This window comes from Oncorhynchus mykiss, chromosome 22, assembly GCF_057628025.1.
Source record: "Oncorhynchus mykiss isolate SJ-2025 chromosome 22, ASM5762802v1, whole genome shotgun sequence".
Taxonomy (NCBI): Eukaryota; Metazoa; Chordata; class Actinopteri; order Salmoniformes; family Salmonidae; genus Oncorhynchus; species Oncorhynchus mykiss.
In genome coordinates, this window is record NC_143043.1 from 14,550,453 (window position 1) to 14,567,551 (window position 17,099).

General features: G+C 43.0%; 1 protein-coding gene across 11 annotated transcripts in view; it reads left to right on the forward strand.

Annotated features, from left to right (window-relative positions):
• Positions 1-17,099, forward strand: part of LOC110501400 (E3 ubiquitin-protein ligase MID1) — a 59,207-nt gene that overhangs the window by 24,885 nt on the left and 17,223 nt on the right. The window contains exon 1 of one of the 11 annotated variants that reach the window (XM_090216416.1): positions 9,077-9,358. The exons of 5 other annotated variants lie outside the window; for them this stretch is intronic. The gene's annotated coding sequence lies outside the window, so the exon portion shown is untranslated. Of the gene's footprint in view, positions 1-9,076; positions 9,359-15,085; positions 15,728-17,099 lie in introns of those variants that run through there. 5 more of the 11 variants (XM_021578942.3, XM_090216413.1, XM_090216414.1 and 2 more) reach the window with 5 other exon arrangements.

The window sequence follows — 17,099 nt, forward strand, 5'->3', positions numbered from 1 at the left end:
AACCAACAATGCTTTAAGAAAAAAAAATGTGTTAAGTAAAAAAAGAAATTAGAAAATGTTTAAAAAAATATAATAATAATTGAACAGCAGTAGTAAAATAACAATAGCGAGGCTATATACAGGGGGTACCGGTACAGAGTCTATGTGCGGGGGCACCGGTTAGTTGAGGTAATTGAGCTAATATGTACATGTAGGCAGAGTTAAAGTGGCTATGCATAGATTATAAACAGAGAGTAGCAGCAGTGTAAAAGAGCGGTCTGAGTAGCCCTTTGATTAGCTGTTCAGGAGTCTTATGGCTTGGGGTAGAAGCTGCAAAGAAACCTTTTGGACCTCGACATGGCCCTCTGGTATCACTTTTCTGTGCGGTAGCAGAGAGAACAGTCTATGACTAGGGTGGCTGGAGTCTTTGACCATTTTTAGGGCCTTCCTGATATAGAGGCGCTGGATGGCAGGAAACTTGGCCCCAGTGATGTACTGGGCCGTACGCACCACACTCTGTAGTGCCTTGCGGTCAGAGGCCGAGCAGTTGCCATAGCAGGCAGTGATGCAACCAGTCAGGATGCTCTCAATGGTGCAGCTGTAGAACCTTTTGAGGATCTGAGGACCCATACCAAATCTTTTCAGTCTCCTGAGGGGGAATGAGCTTTGTCGTGCTCTCTTTACGACTGTCTAGTGTGTTTGGACTATGATTTGTTGGTGATGTGGACACCAAGGAACTTGAAGCACTCAACCTGTTCCACTAGAGCCACGTCGATGAGAATGGGGGCGGGCTCGGTCCTCCTTTTCCTGTAGTCCACAATCATCTCCTTTGTCTTGATCACGTTGAAGGAGAGGTTGTTGTCCTGGCACCACACGACTAGGTCTCTGACTTCCTCCCAGGCTGTCTCATCGTTGTCAGTGATCAGGCCTATCGCGGTTGTGTCATCGGAAAACTTATGATGGTGTTGGAGTCGTGCCTGGCCATGCAGTCATGAGTGAACAGGGAGTACAGGAGGGGACTGAGCACGCACCCCTGATGGGCCCCGTGTTGAGGATCAGCGTGTCGGATATGTTGTTTCCTACCTTTTCCACCTGGGGACGGCCCGTCGGGAAGTACAAGATCCAATTGCAGAGGGAGATGTTTAGTGCCAGGGTCCTTAGCTTAGTGATGAGCTTTGAGGGCACTATGGTGAGGGCACTATCCTCCACATCCTGTCTGCATTGTCCCCAGTAGAAGGATTGGTGGGTTCGCTTCAGTCTCTTGGTAACACCAACATGTCCTATACCAGGGCATCCATGGTGTAGCTCGAGCACTTCTTCTCTCAGGACCTCGGGGAATACCAACTGCAAACGAGCCTCACCTGTGGCTGGTTCCAACCTGCTTCTTTTTAGTGATCCATGTCTTATTTCTAACCTAGGCCACTATGGCCACAGTTCCCTCACTATGGGTGACTGCTCCACCACCTCATCGCAAGGGGGCAAGATCTTTCCTCCACCCAGCCAAACACCATCTGTTGGTCGGGATCAGCCTGCTGTGGTTCTATCCACCTACCAGTGTCTGCTGGCAACAGTGCCAGCACTTCACAAGCATCTGTGCGCTCACAATGCTTGCACTCAGGACCACATGGCCGCCTGGACAGTGCATCAGCATTTTAGTGGTTCTCCCCAGCACAGTGAACAATGGTGTACTGGAAAGCCTGCAGCTGCTCTATCCAGCGGGCGACTTGGCTCTCAGGTTCTTCAAAGGAGAGAAGCCACTTCAAAGCTGCATGGTCTGTTCGTATAAGGAAGGGCAGGCCTCAGAGGTGTTGGCGGAAGTGATGAGTAAAGTCCACTACTGCCAAGAGTTCTCGGCGAGTGACAGAGTAGTTCCTCTCCGCCTTGTTGAAGGTACTGTATGTCTATAGTATGCCACTACACGCTCATCCTCCGGGGTGACCTGTGACAGGACTGCTCCCAGACCCTTCCGCTGGTATCGGTGGCCAGGGTGAAGTGTCTCTGTGAGTCTGGGGAAAGGAAGATGGGGGCTTCACAAAGGGCCTTTTTCAGGGCTTCAAAGGCAACCTGCTGCTCTTGGTTCCACTGGAAGTCATTCCCTTTCTTCAGGAGCCAGTTCAGAGAAGCAGCCACTATTGAAAAGACTTCAACAAATCCCCTGTAGTATTGGGCTAGGCCCAAGCATGCCGGTACTTAGTGAATGTCTCTGGGGGCAGGCCAGTCCTGAACTGCAGCATTTTGTCCTCCATTGTTTTGAGGCCCTCACTGCTCACTCTGTGGCCGAGGAACGTGACCTCCCTTAGCAACACTTTTCAGGGTGCAGCTTGAGGCTGCACTAGACAGCATTCAGGAGGCATGCCAGCCAGTACTTTCTCCATCAGTCGTTCAAACATTGCTGGGGAGTTGCATAGTCCGAACAGCATGGTCTTGAACAGCCACAGCCCCTTTCCTGTGGTGAAAGAAGCCTTTGCTTTGTCCTCTGGAGCCATGGCCACCTGCCAGTAGACGTTTCGAAGGTCCAAAGAAGAGAACCATGTGAACACCATCACCAAGTCAAGGGACTCATCCACCCGAGACAGCTGAAAGGAGTCCTTGACAGTTATGTCACTTACCTGGTTGTAGTCCACACCTGGGGGTCACTGCTTGGATGAGTGTGGGGAATAGAGGTTGAGTCAGGCTGGGCATTGTTGGTGTAATCACGTCCACAGGACGTCCACGTGCCTGCTAGTGGGGTTGAGATGTCTTCTTCCAAAGGGCAAGGCTTCGATAGTACAGGGGTCTGGAGGGTCTCAGTCTTCGGGAACACCGAAGATGTATGGCAGGACTGCCATAAAAGATTATAATCTCAGCACGAAGATCCAGCTGTCAGCATGCCCTGCGTAGGAAGTCCAAAATCAACAGCCACTTTTCTCTGACCTCTGCAACCCAGACGGGGTGGTGGAACGTTCGGTCTCCAATATGTATGTCCACATTGGCTGATCCCATCACTGGAGCCTGAAAAAAAAATATTCTGATTGGCTGGACCTGGCTCCCCAGTGGCTGTGCAATCCATAGATTAGGACAGAATTAATTTATGTAGATTTCCTTATATGATCTGCAACTCAGTAATAGCTTTGTATGTTGTGTATATATTTTTGAAAAGTATTCAGACCCCTTGACTTGTTCCACATTTTGTTATGTTACAGCCTTATTCAAAAATGTATTAAATACAAAAATGTCCTCAATCTACACTTAATACCCCAAAATGACATAGCGAAAACAGTTTTTTTTTAAATTTTGGGAAATGTATTAGAGTGGCCAGATGGAAGCCACTACTCAGTAAAAGGCACTTGACAGCCCACTTGGAATTTGCCAAAAGTCACCTAAAGGACTCTCAGACCATGAGAAACAAGATTCTCTGGTCTGATGAAACCAAGATTGAATTCTTTGGCCTGAATGCCAAGCTTCACGTCTGGAGGAAACTGGTGCATGGTGGTGGCAGCATCATGCTGTGAGGATGTTTTCAGCTTCAGGGAATGGGAGACCAGTCAGGATCGAGGGAAAGATGAATGGAAAAAAGTACAGAGAGATCATTGATGAAAACCTGCTCCAGAGCACTCAGGACCGCAGATTTGGGCGACGGTTCACCTTCCAACTGGACAATGACCATAAGCACACAGCCAAGACAACGTAGGAGTGGCTTCGGGACAAGTCTCTGAATGTCCTTGAGTGGCCCATTCAGAGCCCGCACTTGAACCTAATCAAACATCTCTGGAGACACCTGAAACTACCTGTGCAATGACACTCCCCATCCAACCTGACAGAGCTTGAGAGCATCTGCAGAGAAGAATGGGATAAACTACCCAAATAGAGATGTGCAAAGTTTGTAGCTTCATACCCAAGAAGACTCAAGGTTGTAATCGCTGCCAAAGGTTCTTCAACAAAGTACTCAGTAAACGGTCTGAATACTTTTGTAAATGTGATATTTCAGTTTTTATTTTTAAGAAATTAGCAAAACCTGTTTTTGCTTTGTTTTTACAGGGTATTGTGTGCAGATTGATGAGGGGGAAAAAACAATTTGTGACCGACCGGCTCAAATCGTTCTTATGTAGCAAAATTTGAAATTGTGTTTTTTTTTACATTGGATAAAAGTAGAGACTCAGAGCTACAAATGGTATATCATACAATATAGTTGAGAAACAACGGGAAAGTAATTTTGCTTTGAAAGTTGATAAACTTTTGAGAAAATGGCCTTTAAATATTTTGGTGCTACTAATGGAGAGCCCCTCTTTGTCTACACCCATTCAGCATCGTTCACACCCTCTTAAGCTTTAGCCCCACCAATCTCTTTAAGGGTTGATCCAAGCGTTCTGTACTAACAACAAAAATCAAACACCCAAACTCACTTGATAGCTACTTTGAGACAGAAATAACAGAACAGCTCACTGAACATTACTCGCCCTTGCAGAGCTGGTTAGGCTGTTATGTAATCCAGAGCGTTGGTGACTGTAACTGTGCTGTCAGATTGAGAGTTCAGAGTGCACACCCAACGCTCTGAACCTCACAATGGCAGTCAAGCACCCAAGCTAACTGGCTGACATTGGCTAGCTTGCTAGCTATTTCCATACACATAATGAGAGAACATCCCACTCTGACCATTTTTCTCGCCCTAGCAGAGCTAGTTAGGCTGTGTTCATGTTATCCAGACTAACTGTGCTGCTGGCAACAATTGACTTACTCTTTCTTGCCGACGTTTACTGACACCGGCCATGTTCAATGGGTGTTGAGTGTTCGTAAATTCAGCAGTTATTCTGCGCTCTGGCACAAACAGATGAGAGTGCTATGATATCGGAGTACATGGCCAGACTGAATTTACGAATGCACCAAAATGGTTACTTGGATAATGGAGTCTTTTGGTAAAACATGTAGCTAGCTAGATAAACAATGTACCATAATCCCAACTCATGACGTTACTACCCTGCATGAATCTACAGGTAAATAAACCAACCAGGTTCAATGTTAGCTAGCTAACATTAGGCTATAGCTAGCTAAGCAAATGGCTCTGATATACGAATAATAAGGCCATACATGTAACGTTAGCTAGTGAGCCAGCCAACATACGTTAACTAGCTAGGCAAACAATTAACCATAATCCCAACTCATGACATTACTACCCTGCATAAATCTAAAGGTAGCTAACCAACCAGGTTCAATGTTAGCTAGCTAAGAAAGGTATTTTCTCCATCTCCTTAGCAATCATCCACTGATTTCAAAACTCGGTCCTCCAGAAAGTGGGGAGCAACACATAAACAGTTTTAATAAGCGATACATATATATATATATTTTTTTAAAGATGCATTAGACAGGATTACCTAGGCATACTGACCAGCTCAAATAGACAGAAGTGTGCCACATGGAAGACCAATCCAAACTCATCTCTCAGCATGTCCAGCCCACTCATTATCTCAGCCAATCATGGCTAGAGGGAAGGTTGCTGCCTTTTCTTTGGCTAAACCAATTAAGCTCGTAATTTAACAATTTGATTAATCTTTACAGATGGCAAATTCACATGTTCGAGAAGGCATTTCTGCCAAAAAACACATTTTGATAAAGAAAATAAGTTTACGTTCTAACAGGTCTCCTGTGAAGTAATGAGTCGTAAGCCTAGTTTCCTAGTTTCCTGAAACGGGTCACATTTAATCAATTTTAGAATAAGGCTGTAGTGTAACAAAATGTGCAAAAAGTCAAGGGGTCTGAATACATTCTGAATGCACTGTATATATATATTTAAATATCCATAATATCAAATCTCACTGCATTAAATCCCACACAATTTAAACATTGAATCCAACACAATTTAAAAGCCAATTTCATAGGGAACCTTACAAACTGGAATATATGTAGTAACATTCTTTGAAGAGATGGTGATTGGGTCTAAACAGGCGTTTGGCGTTTAGTAGTCTAAATGTAGTGCACTTGTCTTTAACTGCCATGTCCCAAAAGTTAGACTCTTCCGACACACCAACACATTTTTCTCAGCTCCAGAAGCATCTGTGTGGAATAATGTGTGTGTGGTTATTCTTAGATACGGTATGTTCTCCAGACTGTTACAAAATGAATTGTTGATGTGTTGTACAATTTTCATTCTAGATAACATTTTCTTCTGAAGAATGTGCCAAAAATGCATTAAACATACATATTTACATTTGTATAGTTAATTGATAGCGCCTCATTTGCATATTAGAAACAAACATTTAAGAAACATTTTAATACAAAAATTGATCATATTTAGTGACCTCTTAATCACATCACAATAAACTTTTGCCAGCTAAGGGAGGGGGGAGGGGGGGGGTGCCTGGCCTTAAATCCATCTGGAACGTAGAGGTCACTATTGATTGATAGTGGCAGTATTTATACACAGCTATTGGCCAGTGTCCAATACAATACAGTGAATAGACAGGGCTGGAATTGTGTCCTACAGATGCATGATTTAAAAAGGCTTCTAAAGTCATTGTCATTTCCCCCCCCAAAAAAATGTCAGACTTGATTTGACCTAACAAAAAATGGCTCAACCCCTACAAAAAACAAGAACAATAATTAGAAATCCACATAACAATTCACATTTTCTGTTGCTGCAGTAATACTTTCCTGCTGTAGCAAACTGGCTCAAATTAAGGCAACTGTACAATATTGTTTTGTGGCAGCCCTCTGAGGGACTGATATGCCAATGTTGATTAGGATGAAGAAGGAACAATGGCAGCAATTGTATTTACTGTAGGCCATCAACGTCATACTGGAGCAGATTTCCATGACAGACGTTATGCGGTGTGCACTGGCCACTCACACACACTTCTCATGTCAGAGGATTCTGTTTTGATTAGTTGTCAAAATAAACTGTGCACACTACTGTGGTTTTGTACCACATTTTAAACCACAGTATTTCATCACGGTAAGCCCAGTTGCTCTAGTGTAATTGGTTACTGAGCTATTGTTATTCATTGCTCAATCTTTGCTCAACCAAAGAAGAACTGGATGTCTCTTTCAGTGGTATGAAGTGAAAAAGGAAACATGAGCGTTCTCATGGCAGGCGTCCGGCTCTGGGTAATTACCAATCTAAATCGATTACTGCCTGAGTTCTGTAGCCAGCATGCTGTGCTAGAGCCTTAGCACGGTAAACTAACACAGGGTTTATTATGAGATATCAATAGTCAGAGTGATCCCATGAGGTCATTGATTAAAGGTAATTCCAGGTAGTGGAACATGTGAGCTGAGCTACGGTATATACCTTAACCTTTAGCTATGGAGGTGTGATGGAAGCCAAGGTTTTGCATTGCTCAGATGTTATACGATGTGATGGCATCAGCAGGCGGCTGCCAAACTTGCCTGGTAGCTGCAGACGTTAGGAGAGGAAGTTTTTTTCCTCCCCACATGACCACAGAGCGGTGCAACTGGTGCCAACAAACTGAGACTATCAACACTGTCTCAGTCAACTGTTTCAACCACAAACACATTCCTCTATTTCCATGTTTCAATGTCCAGTAAAAGTGTTTACCGGGCAAGATGGAGCGTGTGCTCGGTGCGAGAAACTTGCACGGCGCTTGTCAAGTTTGATAGAAGTCAAGATAAATCATCCCGGTGTTCTGCTTTTTTGTCAGGTCAGCATTATGATCATGTTTCCAATGAGAATGCTGAAAAGATGCTGTTGTGACAATGAACACATTTTTCATAAAGACGCGAATGGGTAACAATATAGCCAATATGACTATGAAAGTCATTCGTTTTTTTTCCACTGTGGGTGTTGCTGACCTGTTAGATCATTGGTCTAATTCTGTGGAAGTATAATACAATCTGTAACGTAACAATATAATTTATATGGTAATTTGGGGTATTATCAACAGTAACAAACTCTTTGGAGCGTATGATGACCTAGCTAGCAAGTAGCTAGCTAACACCAGACACAGATGAAAGGGGAAACATATACATGTAAGTATCTTTGTCATATATGAATAATGTACACTTTTAAATATATTTGCTGACAAGGCGGTACTTATTGAAATTAGGTAGGAGAATATCATGTTACCATTGGTATACTAAAATGAGAGTTAGGGTGAGGTCACCCTATTGCCTTTATAAACCCCGCCTCCTGAATCCAAGTGTTTGACATGGGGGAGGGAGCCAGTAACTTTATGATCAAACTATCTCAATATAAAAGCAACAGTCATTTTTCATACTTTGGTCATCTTACTTTGATCCAATGTCATAAAAAAACATGATTTTGACTGTTCATGACCTTCAAACCTTAAATTGTTGAGCATTTTGCCCTATCGTCGCTACCAGTTCGGAAGCCTTTGTTAAAGCTTCTAGAAGTGCAAGTGGTATCAAACAACAAATATTCATCAATACAGTATACTGTAATGTGTAAACACTTTACCTAGCAGCCAACCTGCTTGCACCAATCCCCTGTAATTACAGTAAAATACTGTGAAATACAACCCCCCTCCCCTCAATAAATGTAGTTCATTCATTCATTCATTCCGATTACAGTATAAGTTACTTTTTTTTTTTTTTACAGTATAATACAGTCAATATTAACGTATTGTACTGTGTGTCATTACTCAGTACTTGCTTTGATACCGTATTTACATTACAGTAGGTGTACAGTAGTATGAAATGCATCATTTTACAGTGCATGCATGGTGACGTCATTGACTGTTTTACTTGGCTATATGACTCTGGTCTGTGTTGAGTTTCCCGGGGACTGGTGTGAGAACCACCACCTCATATTGTTACAGATGTGTTTTTCATCAATTAGATCAACATTGGTATGTTGTGGCGCATTAAAAAAATCATTGTGATATACTGGATTAATAACTGGATTGTTATACCTGTTGTGGTTTTATACATCAACGGCAAGTAATTTAACCTATATAAATTATGATTTATGGTTATTGGATTATAAACATGCTCTAGTACAGTAATACCATATGTGCCATTTGGATATACTGTCTTAACAGAGCATTAGATGGCAACGCTTCTCAGCTCACAATCCCTGAACAGACACCCCCCCTCTCAGAGGTCCCTCCCCCTCTGTGTGATTGGTTAGGGCAACAGTTTGTAGCCCACAGGGGCCAGATACAGTACTCAGTAGAACAGAGAGAAAAGGAGGACAGCTTCAACCCTCCTGCCTCTTCTCAATAGGCTGAGAGGACAGGGTTAGAGGACCAGAAACTTAAATCAGAGCCAATATACTGGTACTGGAGGTAAACGCTTAAGTAGGGCTGAGCTAATTTGTCCAGATTGCTACAGTGGATTGGCCTAGTACATTATTACCAGACTTGTCAACTGTGAGACCTCTTTTCTTTTCCCCCTGTTTGTGGATGATGGGACTTTAGCCATGTGGCAGGTAAAAAAGAGGTTACTGCTTACTTTGGGGTTGCTTATTTTCCTTCAAGCAAGTGGTTTCTCTCTCTCTCTCTCTGTGTGTGTGTGTGTGTGTGTGTGTGTGTGTGTGTGTGTGTGTGTGTGTGTGTGTGTGTGTGTGTGTGTGTGTGTGTGTGTGTGTGTGTGTCTGTGTGTGCCTGTGTGTGTCTGTGTGTGTGTGTGTGTGTGTGTGCCTGTGCAGTAAGTGCTTGATATCAGTGTGTTGACAGAACAAGTTTCTGAGACTCGAGGCAGGGTACAGTTCAAAAGCTGATGTCACTGCTGCATTGCACTCAGAAATGCCATTATGTTTGACGACAGATGAATTATCAAAGTCACGTTACAGAGTGTAGAATAACACAGCGGTGGAGGGGCCATGTGAATGTGAAAGGAAACAACACATCAATGGTGTGATTATGTGCGACGGGTCGTCTGTAATCAGCATTCTTTGGATGTCACCTCATTTTGTGATGAGAAAAGCCGGTATGCCAATTTCAGTGCTGACATCATGCCAAGGTTTACACATTGATCGTCATGAAAACGTCATTTATGAGACAGGTGCAAGAAGTAATCCATCTTTATTTGAATCGAGCAGGCTGTTTGCAGAATGCAGTTGAAAAGCCAGCCTTTGTTGTTCTTCAGGTTGTAGAATGTGACCAGTTCAGAATGTTGTTTTCTCACAAATGTCAATTAAAGCTGTTTTTGTTAAGTGAAGCTGCTATTTTCAACAGTGTATTGCCAATAAAGACCTTGTGTTTGTTACACAGTCTGAGGGTTATACTAGTGCTACCAGGGGATTGAAAATACATCCTTATGAATACAAAACACATCTCCTGATGCCCCAGCAAATGTAATACACCTCAGATAAGATAAGATAAACACAAGTGAAAGATAGCAGTGTTCCGCAATCTGGGTTACCTCTCTAACTCTCAAGCATTATGTATAATGTTGTGTCAGAAGCTTGCCTGTAGTTTTACAACAGAGCTTATCTCTGGGCAAGTCATCCTTACGAACGTCTTATTTTCTAAATGTAAAATGTAGACTTTGCTGTTGGAGCCTGGGGTTTTCCTTATTAATTAGTAAGTCATTGTTTCCCACCAGAGCTGAAGAATGCCTGACTTTCTCTGTAGTCGCTCTTTGATCACTTGTGTGGTAAATAATGTATCACCATGGAAACCTTGTGGGCTGGCCACTAGAGGTATCATGGAATGTGTCAGTCAGTGAATCATTTGTTGAGATTCAGTCTTTGGAATGTAGGTGTTGAAATAGGCAAAGAAGCAACGGTACAGTCGGGATAGTGTGTTTGTTTGGGACTCTACAACAGTAACTTTTTGTTTGACGCTACTACAGAAAGTATTTCAGAAGTCTGTGTATGCATAGTTCGTAACCTATCATCAGCATGACCAAATATTCAATTATGTCAGGGATCGTCAGTTTTTATGTCAGCCACAAGATGTCCCCCTTTAACCTGTTTTTCAGTGGGTTGAGTTGTCCATTAATTTCCATGTGGTGATCTGAAATCACAATGCAGCAATGTAAAACAGTATATTTCATAAGAATGAAAATATATCTCTTGAAGTTAACCCATACATTTTCGAGTAATTTCAATGACTCATAATCTTCTTGAGATATTCATAAACCCTCAATTTAATCCACTGAGTTATTTGTACAGTATTTGGGGACCAAGGGACGAAAGATGTTTTGATTGATCATGTTTTAATTAAAACGACCGGAATTTGAGATTAGTGTAATCCAACTGCGACCAATTCTGTTATCATGACATCTATGCTGGTCTAGGGCTTTGCTGGGAAAGCAACAGTCTTAGGGGGATTCAGTGAAAGTTCATGTGGTTATGGAAAGAAAACAACATTTTCCTGCTGATGCCACCTGCCAAGCAGCAGGGAGGAAATGGGAGAGTTTGGCTGTTCTGATTACTGACCAGGATGACCTACAGAAAGACTGGCCCTGCCAACAGCTGGCCTAGTTAACACACCCTCTGTTCTAAAGCTCTTTGACTGCTTTGCTGGCTAACGGCTAACTGGCAATGTATCAATCCAACTAGTGGCCTCCGTTTCCAGTTTCTTATCTTTGATCAAATCAGCATTGGACTCTCAGCTGCAAAAAAAACCTACTTTGCAGTGTATTTTTTTTTTTAGATGGTTGCATTTCATGACTGTATTATTGTCTGTTCACATGTACACCCCTTACTCTAGGCTATTGTTTATTGGCACACATTTGTGATCAATATCCCTCAACAGGACATCAACTTAACAAATGAAACACCTACTGTACTGTCAAAATCAATATAGCAAGTCCTGTATGCTCTAGTTGTATCTTATCTTGATTACTGTCCAGTCATGTGGTCAAGTGCTGCAAAGAAAGACCTAGTTAAGCTGCAGTTGACCCAGAACAGAGCGGCACGTCCTGCTCTTCATTATGATCAAAGGGATAATATTATGCATGTAACTCCCATATTATACAGTGCAAATAAACAGCAAACATGGTTTAAAAAAACAAATAAAGGAACACCTCACGGCACAACACCTCTCCCCCATGTGACCTACTTGTTGTGTGTATGTAATGACATGTACTGTATATGTAACTGATAGATGCACACACACTACATGTTAATGTTTTTAAATGTATGTCAATTGGAGTCTTTTGTCTATAATGTATTTTCCGTTATGTGTCGGATCCCAGTAAGACTAGCTGTCGCCATTGGCGTCGGCTAATGGGAATGGGAAAATGATTGTTGAAATGTACAACAGGTCACATGCTCTCATTATAATGCAGTAGTACAAATCCATAGTCAATTGGTTGTGCATTAGCTTCGCATCAATAGTAGAAACGCAGTATAATGCAAACCCCTGAATAAAGCTGGTTTGCCTTTTCAACAAAATCATATTTGACAGGTGGAGGGGCCCTTGAAGTAAAACAAATGTTGATTTCTATCGTCCACTTAGATAACACAGCACACCACTGTGCTTCCTGGTTTGTTTTCTAATATATGAAAGCAGTAAATTCCCATGTTTTTGGTGAATGTAGGTCAGGATGAGGCCCTTGCTGATAATCACAGTGATGTGTACGGGTGCAGATTTGGGAGATTAGAGGTTTTGTCTAATCATCTGCCTCTCGCCACAGCTGTAAATCACTTTAGGCAGACAGAGGGGACCGTTGGGCCGCTCCATTGAGCCGGCTGCTTTTGGGTGCAGCACCAGGCCACACATTGGTCACAGATACGCTGTGAAGACAGGATTACAGATAATGATGTTAGGTATCTGCCCCAGGAAAAAAAGGGAAAAGAGCAAGTTCTCTCTCTCTCTCTAATAATAAATATATGGATTGCGGCCATCATTAGAGATGATAAAAGAGTCTGGCATAGCCAATTAAAAAGGTGCTTGAATTGGAGAGAAAAAAATCGGCACAAAAATGAGAGCACATATCTTGTTTCTTTTTAAATGTAACCTTTATTTAACTAGGCAAGTCAGTTAAGAACAAATTCTTATTTACAATGACGGCCTACCCCGGCCAAACCCGGACGAAGCTGGGCCAATTGTGCGCCGGCCTATGGGACTCCCAATCACGGCCGGATGTGATACAGCCTGGAATCGAACCAGGGTGTCTGTATTGATGCCTCAAGCACTGAGATGCAATGCCTTAGACAGCTGCGCTACACGGGAGCCCAAAAGGTAATATTTGTCCAAGGATGACTCTAGTTTAAATAACATTTCAATTTTGTTATTAGGCCTAATATCCAAATTCAGAGTTTCCCTGAAGTGCCATATTGCTTAGTACTAATGCTTGATACAAGATGCAAGCACACTGGAAAACTGTCAGTGACCACGTGCAGTGATGCCTATCCCTGTTTATTGTTCCACTGCTCTTTCAGTTCTGCAGAGATACCACCCTGCATGTCTGGGCCCTGGGAATTAACAATTTACAGTTAACTCTGTGAGTAAGCGATTTATCAGTTTTCCTGCACTTAATCTGACCCTGCTGGCTCTACATGTTGGGGATTTACAACCTTTATGACGAGAGCTTTGTGGGGCTCTTTAGGCTGATGGTGTCTAGATGTGGCTACACATTAGGCGGTGTTAGTTGGCTTTTTGTGTGGTGTTTCTCCCTCTCTCAGGCCACGCTGATGCACAGTCCTACTGGCTATCGATGGTGGGTTCAGTGCCAACCAATGACTGTAGGTGCCAACCCCGGATGGCTGTAAACCGTCCCAGCCCCATCGTAAAGGTCACATTTCATATGGGCCTTTTTCCAAAGCTGGCAGTGGACAGACAGGCGACTGGCTTCAAGGCAATTGATCATTCATCTCCACCCACGCATTATCAATCAATATTTTGTCAATGGGAAAAAGGTTAATGCAACATGATCTTTGTGTATGACTAGAATACTGACGCATTGTAAAGTTTTATTTCCTATAGACAGTGTTTTAACAATGCCATTAATTAATCTTGTATTCTGCATGAATGTGTTGCATATGTGTGGCAATGTTCTTTGAGTACTTTGTGTAGAATTGTTTTAAATAAAAATAGCAGGCATGTGTAAGGCTACTATGGGTGTGGAAATGAACTGTGGGCATGGGTTTTTCATTCGGAACCTCTGGGTCCTGAGTGTGTTTTGATGAATCCCACTCTCCCCCACTGAGAATCACTGACACTGAGTCACTGACATTACAGTACAGAAGACTGCAGCAGTACAGCAGGCATTCCTGCCCAGCTGGAGGCTTCACATGAAGTCAGTCAGGGGAATGCCATTCACATTCCCATGCCATCTCCAACACCATGTGTCTCTCACTTTCATACCCACCCCTTTGTGTTCACCAAGGCATGTCTATGATGTCTACAGTATGGATCTGTCTGTCAGAGAGGGGATTCTATCTCAATGTCATTTTGAATGATAGGAGAATTCAAATGGCCTGGAGGGAGGGAGGGACATGAAGAGCAAATAGTAGATGGTAGACACAAACCCTTACCTACAAGTGATTCATCCCGCTTTAGAAGGCACTGGAACAAATGAACACAGGTCTTATCATGAAGAGACACATGTCTACAGATTGCACTGCTCTTGAGGAGAGGGAGAGGGCTTTAATTTTAAAACAGAATGTGGAGCATTTGTGGTCTAATAATGATTTTGTGAAGCTTTGTAGGCTTACTGCCTCAACTCAGTGAGAGACACTGATGGTCTGTATAGAGACAGACAGATGTAATCTGTGCCGTCTAGGTCAACTTGTTGTTTGGGAGCACAGGGAATCAGAGATCCCTGCCTGCCCTCCCTGTGTTTCAGATGAATCCTGCTGCCAGCAAGGCTCCCATCCCAACCCATCCCCTGTGTGTGTGCACATTCCTGCGTGCCTGTGTACAGATGTAGGATCTTAATTTGACCAGTCTTTCATTGCTGAAAATGTTCCTGCTCAGCAGGAAATGCTAACTTGTAATGTATTTTGAGTTTTAAAATGGCTTCTAAAGTTTGTCATTTCCACTTAGACTTGATTTGCCCAAACGAAAGCATATCAACGCCTACATAAATGTCGATTCATTATAATTCACATAATAATTCACATTTCCTGTTGCTGCAGAAATTTTTTTCTGCTGTAGCAAACTGGCTCATATTAAAATCCTACATCTGTATATGTGTGCTTGTGTTTAGTCAGGCTTTCTCTTTTTTAATCCCTGGTGACAGAGCCAAGAAAAGTTCTGCCACACAGGGCAGCATTGTGCCGCTGGAGAGGCAGAGGTGACGGTCACGGAGGAAAACGGATCCTGACGCTGTCCTCTCTCTCCTCTCTGGATCAGAGCTCAGTGGGCAGGGCTCAGAGCACAGAGGACACTGACCTGTCTGTCCTGTGTGAGGACCAAAGATATACTGACTAGACCAACCAGGGTCCTATGGAGTTCTGTCCCTGCTTATATCCAGCCTCTCGCTCTTTCTCCTTTTTTTCTCTCTCTCGCTCTCTCTCTCTCTCTCTCTCTCTCTCTTGTTCTCTCTCTGCCAATACTTCCAGTGAGTAATTGAGTGCTGGCCGGCTTTCCTACTGTAGGTGGAGCTGACTTTCCTGGAATTGTGGGGCAGCTCTTCCTGTTGTGCTTGCTACTTGCTACCTCTTGCTCTCCGTCTCCTGGTTCCTGGTTAATGACAGCCCTGCTCCGCTACCGCAGGATTACTGCCTTATGAAGACTTGTTCCATCTGGATGCTGGCCTCTCTTCTGTTACTGCACACTGCCACCGCCTCGTTTCGGGGGGGGGTTCTTTTGTTGTTGTTTAATATACTTTCATGATTTGGGTCAGAAGTTCCCCCTCAACTGAAATGTCTCTGCAGTGCAAAGCGGGGCAAAATCCATCGGTGGGTAAAGTAAACTGCTTATGAATGGGAAAGCTTTCAGGGGAGTGCGTTGCTGTGAAGCACTTTGTTCTGGCTCTCTGCCACAGTATACTTTTACAGGGTTTTTGTGTAACTCTAGGGCTTTTAGTGGCTGTTTGTATGATGACATCAAGGCTGAGACGTTTTCATTTGTGTACGGTATTTGTATTGTTCATGCAAAGCTCTTAGATCTTTTTGCATATTTATGAACTATTATTTGGCTTCATTGAATGGAGACTAAATCATTTACAGGGCATGTTCGGTCGCACATTTCAGGATTTTTTTGTACTGTTACTGTACAAAAAAATATATATTCTGACCGATGTGTCATATGAGTTGTGTTTGACTTGTGGAATACTTGTCAAACACATTACAAGAGACAAACATGTCAAGACGGTGATCATCTGTGGATTTAGTAGCCACTCTACTTCAACAACAACTATTCTTACACTACAGTAGACACGAGCACCAATATACTTTGCATCAGCAAGTATTGTTGAGATTTTGTCATTCACTTTTCACCAGATGAATTTACTTCAGTGTGCAAAATATCTAAACTTGGGGCCATGTGCACTGTGCATGAAAAATAGATGATTTAAAATGACATTTAAAATAGATGATTTGAAGTGTATTGGGTGTTCAAGGTCAAGAAGGAAACCATAAACTGTCCTAATATTTCTAACGGTTTCTGAAGAATGCAGTTCAGTAGCCTATACTGTATGTTTCCTTAGCGCTAACAAACTATTGTTATAGTTCTACTCTCTGAGCATCACTTTTGAACATTGGATACACAAACTCCACCCCCCCCCCCCTTACTCATTTAGCCAGCAAGCTTGTCTCGTCAATTTGAATAACAGAGAGAACTTTGTTACTCCAAAGAAATCACGTTCAGACATCTGCATTAAACTCCATGTCTGAGCAAACCAACAATAGTAGCACAACAAAGCCCCACAGATGCATTCATATTGTCTGCATCACAGACATGGGAGACAAGTCCAACAGACAATTGTCTCTTGTCTCATACAGTAGCTTAGCTGAGTGCCTCTGCGGATTTGACTAGAATAGGAGGGGGAACAAACCCGGGCCTGTAGCTCTGGGGCCTGGGGTAATTGCTGCATCCTCACAGCTTCAAAGACAACTTGTGCCCGGCTGGCCTGATAATGAGCTTTTGCCTTCTTTCACACGTAATTAGTGGAGGTAGAGAGTTTACACAGGGAGACGTGGTGGTCAGAGTGTCTACTCGCAGCTGGGGTGTCTGACTGGCCTGTAACAAAGGCTCTGTGTCCATCAGTCCAGTCACAGTGTGGAGCTCCAGCTGTGAACAGGCAGGGCCAGGGACTTCTGCTTCACTGAG